Genomic DNA, 6,000 nt, shown 5'->3' with positions numbered 1-6,000 from the left:
ACAAGGGCAGGGAATCTCCATGAATTCCATGGCAGCCCCAACTAGACACTGACATAGCCTTCCAGTCCAAGACTGGATTATGGGTCTGTAACCATGGCAAACCCAAAACAACCAAATCATGCATTTTATGCAGAACAAGAAAACGTATTACCTCCCGATGTTCGGGAGTCATGCACATGGTAACCTGTGTCCAAAACTGCGGTTTATTTTTTGCCAATGGCGTAGAATCAATACCCCTAAGAGGGATAGGATTTTCCAATGGCTCAAGAACAAATCCGCAGCGCTTGGCAAATGACAGATCCATAAGGCTCAGGGCAGCACCTGAGTCCACAAACGCCATGACAGGATACGATGACAGTGAGCAAATCAAAGTTACAGATAGAATAAATTTAGGTTGCAAATTACCAATGGCGACCGGACTAACAACCTTAGTAAGACGTTTAGAGCATGCTGAGATAACATGTGTAGAATCACCACAGTAGTAACACAAGCCATTCTGGCGTCTATGAATTTTCCGCTCACTTCTAGTCAGGATTCTATCACATTGCATTAAATCAGGTGCCTGTTCAGACAACACCATGAGGGAATTTGCGGTTTTGCGCTCCCGCAACCGCCGGTCAATTTGAATTGCCAGGGCCATGGAATCATTCAGACCTGTGGGAATGGGAAAACCCACCATCACATTCTTAATGGCTTCAGAAAGGCCATTTCTAAAATTTGCAGCCAATGCACACTCGTTCCACTGGGTCAGCACGGACCATTTCCGAAATTTTTGGCAATACACTTCAGCCTCGTCCTGGCCCTGAGACATAGCCAGCAAGGCTTTTTCTGCCTGAATCTCAAGATTGGGTTCCTCATAAAGCAAACTGAGCGCCAGAAAAAACGCATCAATATCAGCCAATGCCGGATCTCCTGGCGCCAGCGAGAAAGCCCAATCCCGAGGGTCGCCCCGTAAAAAAGAAATAACAATTTTCACTTGCTGAGCGGAGTCTCCAGAGGAACAGGGTCTCAGGGACAAAAACAATTTACAATTATTCCTGAAATTTCTAAACTTAAATCGGTCTCCGGAAAACAGTTCAGGAATCGGTATCTTAGGTTCTGACATAGGATTTCTGGTAACATAATCTTGTATGCCCTGCACACGAGCAGCAAGCTGGTCCACACTTGTAATCAAGGTCTGGACATTCATGTCTGCAGCAATCACAAGCCACTCAGAGGTAAAGGGGAAAAGAAAAAAAAATGAGAGAGAGAAAAAAAAACTCAGAACTTTCTTTCTTATAATCCCGCTTCTGCAATGCATTTAACATTTAATACTGGCCTGGCAAACTGTTATGACCCCAATGGCGAGGGTCTCAGAAATATCAGCAAGTCTGCGAAGTACAAAAATCCAGCTCATAGGGCAGTGGTAACTGGGTTGACCATATATCTACTCCTAACGCCAACACTAGAAGTAGCCGGGGAACATGCCTACGTTGGTCGCTATATGTCTCGCGCCAGCCGGAGAGCTAACTACCCCTAGAAGAGGAAAACAAGACCTCTCTTGCCTCCAGAGAAAGGACCCCAAAAGTAGGATACAAGCCCCCCACAAATAATAACGGTGAGGTAAGAGGAAATGACAAACACAGGGATGAACTAGGTTTAGCAAAGAGAGGCCCACTTACTAATAGCAGAATGTAGTAAGATAACTTATATGGTCAACAAAAACCCTATCAAAAATCCACACTGGAGATTCAAGAACCCCCGAACCGTCTAACGGCCCGGGGGGAGAACACCAGCCACCCTAGAGCTTCCAGCAAGGTCAGGATACAGATTATATACAAGCTGGACAGAAATGCAAACAAAAACAAAATAGCAAAAAGCAAGAAAGCGGACTTAGCTTAATCAACACAGGAACCAGGATCAGTAGACAAGAGCACTACAGATAGCTCTGATATCAACGTTGCCAGGCATTGAACTGAAGGTCCAGGGAGCTTATATAGCAACACCCCTGACCTAACGACCCAGGTGAGCATACAAGGGATGAATGACATACCCAGAGTCAAATCACTAGTAGCCACTAGAGGGAGCCAAAAGGTAAATTACAACAGGTCTCTTCACAAATGTGCAAAAAGGTAGAGAGCTGTCAATCAAACTGAACAGGGAGGGGCCGAGCTGGGTGGGAGCTGCCCAGTAGACACTCCGCTGCCTGGTTGTTTCTAAGGATATGGTCAGACGGCCCTATATTCTCCTCCAAGAAAATGCTAATGACACTCTGATCAAACTCCGGTCAGCATCTGCTCAGTGTCGGCACAGATGAAAGAATCGGAGCAAAATGTCTCCATCTTCTCCGTTCTATGAGATGTGATCCGAGTGCAGTCCGATGGTTTTCGTGCACCCATAGACTTGAATGGTGAGTGTCTTGAAATTTCAAAGTGAAATCGCAGCATGCAGTGGAAAAAATCGGTCATCGGCACTGCCCCATGGAATAACATTCGCCCGAGTGCTGTTCAGAAGCGAGCCCTAACACTAATATTCATCAGTCCCTTTTTTGCCTGGACAGTCCCAGAATCCAAATAGCAAAATAGGATATTTATGGAAGTCAAACCCAAAAATGCTGGTTTGGGGTCATTCTTTTATGCTCTGGAGTTGTTCCTCAATGGTCTTCTAAATATACAGTAACTATGCTGAGGTGCTGTGACTTGGGGCATAGCTGTAGACAGTGCTGATGTGGCAGTGATACCTAAGCCGTGGTGCCTAATATTGCCATTCCAGCATTATAAATGTAGGTTGGGTTCCATTTACATTGCATTTGGTGGACGTCTACATCATGCATGTACTTATATAGTTTGGGTTCATCCGTCACCATTGAAGGACCTTCTTGGCCAGTTTGACATAATCTTCCATGTAAAGTTCTTACTCTTCGTCTCACCCCCAAACCGGACCATCATCAGACCTGCAGTCAACTACAAGTCCTGCACTTCTTCTGGGTCAGCATCAGCTTTTCTGGTTTCTCCTGTAACATCAGCGACCACTAACAGCGACCAATCTAGGAGACAATTCTGAGGACCATAATCTGCAGGTTCTATACAAGAAAATCCAACTTTATCTTTGATCTTGAGGGTGTAACGTTGGTTTTCTTATCAGTTCCAGTGCTTATTTGGTACTTTAAAAATACACTTCCTTCCTCTCCAGCTATGCTGTATATTGCTGGTACCTCACAAAAGCTTACTTTAATATAACAGCGCCTGTAAAGTGATGGAAGTAGGTTTGGGTTTGGCCCTGAAGCCCCAGGTTACGCCTTGACCTATTGTTGAGGAGTTGACACTACACTTTTTTTATGGCAATGTAGACCACCTTCCAGTTGATTTGCATTTTCTGGACATTGCACAGTGTCAGAAGGCTCTCAGACTGCAAAGGATGTGTGAGCTGGATCCCCAGCAGACAGATGGTCACAGATCTATACCAGTTATTGGGCTGTAAAGGAGCAACTGACCTTCAGTGCAACCAGATGTGGAGCAGAATAGAGGAGATTCCTCATATCGACCCTAATGTCAAGAACTGACTCCTACGGTGAGGGATCAATCCATGTGTATATCACTATTTGTCTATATCTGTCAGAGGGCTGATGTCACGGACGTTGGGGTCCAGTCATTAGTCATTTTACCAGCACGTTTTTGGAGAAATTTGCACCTTTTTTTCTTTTCTTGCATGCACCAAATTTAACATTATTTTTCACAATTTTTCATCTAATTTGCAACAGTTCAGATCTCTCTTGGTGAAAGTGGATGGGAGGTTTCTAGATACATTTATCACTAGCAGTTTTGTAAAAAAAAAAACAGTTGCAATATTGTTTCATGAGTCTACTCCGGATTTCATTAATGAGGAGGCTGCAAGAAATTCTTAAAGTGTCTGAAAATCTTCATTTTTTTATACTGCCAGAAATATTAATATTATAGAGTCAGATGGTTCAAGAGTATTTTCATATAAAATTGTTTTTATCTTAATAATATGATTAGCATATATATATACCATTGATTCATGATTTTATTTTCGTTGGGATGTTTAGCTTTTTTATGGCATTTTTTGATATATGGAAAGGTGATGTGACTTAGAAAAAGTTATTTCATTTTTTGTTTTACTTTATGGTGTCCATTTTTGGGGTAAAGCAATGTAATGTTTTACAAGTTTGTGCCATTACAGATTCAGAGTTTTTTTTTTCCCTGACATCTGTTGATATTGGCTTTCCCTATATACATATAAACCTATATTTGCATATGTCGGAGGGCCTGCCGACCATCAGGGGGTCTTTTTGTGTCTCCACTTACAAATCCTCATTTTGTTTGCATACAACGTGTGCAAGTTTGATAATTTGGCACAAAGTAAGTTGGAAAAGAAAAGTGAGCGCACTCCAAAAAAGTGACCTCAGAAATTCCCCTTATTATAACTCGCCCGCTATAACTTTATAGGAAGGCAGAGTAATTAAACAGATTTTTTTATGTAATTTTTTTTAATTATTATTGTGTTATTTGTGTACAAATTTCATAGAACAAGAGAGTTTATGTAGTAGAAAACCCTAAAACCCATATAATGAAAGGAGACCATGCAGCTGCTGTAATGGCCGCTGTAGAGAGGGGGTCAGCCCTGGTCAGTCCCAGCCCCTATGGTTCTGGAAGAAAGCCTGTGCAAGACCTTCCAGTGGAACTGCATTTAAGCAAACAAGGTGATGGAGATTGGCCCAACACTCTCTGAAAGAGTGTGGAGGGGAAGCAAAGGGGGCTAAACCCAGCACCATAATTTGTTGCTGTGGGGCCCCTCTCTATTACAACTCTCTACTACGTCTACTGCTGCTGCTGGCAAACACTGTCATGGTAGAATCATAATAATAATTTTTGGAGATGTCAGATTGGTAATCTTCTTTATGTGGGCATCTGGTAATACTACTATTGCTGCTTCTTTTATTTATTTTATTTAGATAGATGATAGATAGATAGATAGATAGATAGATAGATAGATAGATAGATAGATAGATTGATAGATAGATAGATAGATAGATAGATAGATAGATAGGAGATATATAGATAATAGATAGATAATAGATAGATAGATAATAGATAATATATAGATAATAGATAATAGATAGATAGAAAGATGATAGATGATAGATAATAGATAATAGATAAATAGATAGAAAGATGATAGATAATAGATAGATAGAAAGTTAATAGAGATAAAGTTCCTACCCTCACAAAATGCGTTATACACATTCGGAACCATTGTAGTAGGACAGAATCCGTATATGAGATGCACCACTAGCTCTCACATATTCTGTATATTGTAGATAGTTCAGCCTCAGCTGACTCAGCGCCTCTTGTCATCACCGCTGCTTCTATCACTGTACAGCGCAGCTCCGAGCTGTGAAACAAGAAGGGGTGAAGCCTGTGATGTCCCCTCCTCTCTACATGACACAAGGGCAGCAGAAAGCAGCAGCAGTCAGGGGGAGGGGAGCAGGTGATGAGGGGATTCCCGCTCCGGTCTCCAGGTCACTTCTGAGCAGCCCCTGGTGTCAGGGTGAGGAGCAGCCCCTGATGTCTCAGCAGTGAGGAGCAGCCCCTGATGTCTCAACAGTGAGGAGCAGCCCCTGATGTCTCAGTAGTGAGGAGCAGCCCCTGATGCCAAATTGAGGGAGAAGCCCCTGATGCCACAGTGAGGGAGCAGCCCCTGATGTCTCAACAGTGAGGAGCAGCCCCTGATGTCTCAGATGAGGAGCAGCCCCAGATGTCTCAGCTGAGGAGCAGTCCCTGATGTCTCAGCAGTGAGGAGCAGCCCCTGATGTCTCAGCAGTGAGGAGAAGCCCCTGATGTCTCAGCTGAGGAGCAGCCCCTGATGTCTCAGCTGAGGAGCAGCCCCTGATGTCTCAGCAGTGAGAAGCAGCCCCTGGTGTCAAGGTGAGGAGCAGCCCCTGATGTCTCAGCAGTGAGGAGCAGCCCCTGATGTCTCAGCAGTAAGGAGCAGCCCCTGGTG

The 6,000-nt window shown here is 43.5% G+C and overlaps 1 protein-coding gene across 1 annotated transcript in view; it reads left to right on the top strand.

Moving 5' to 3' along the window:
• The first annotated feature begins 3,204 nt into the window (after positions 1 to 3,204).
• LOC143805782 (putative G-protein coupled receptor 34) overlaps positions 3,205 to 6,000 on the top strand; it is a 42,921-nt gene continuing 40,125 nt past the window's right edge. The window contains exon 1 of the mRNA XM_077285443.1: positions 3,205 to 3,549. The gene's annotated coding sequence lies outside the window, so the exon portion shown is untranslated. The remainder of the gene's footprint in view (positions 3,550 to 6,000) is intronic.

This window comes from Ranitomeya variabilis, chromosome 2, assembly GCF_051348905.1.
Source record: "Ranitomeya variabilis isolate aRanVar5 chromosome 2, aRanVar5.hap1, whole genome shotgun sequence".
Classification (NCBI taxonomy): Eukaryota; Metazoa; Chordata; class Amphibia; order Anura; family Dendrobatidae; genus Ranitomeya; species Ranitomeya variabilis.
This window is presented reverse-complemented; position numbering and strand designations above follow the sequence as displayed.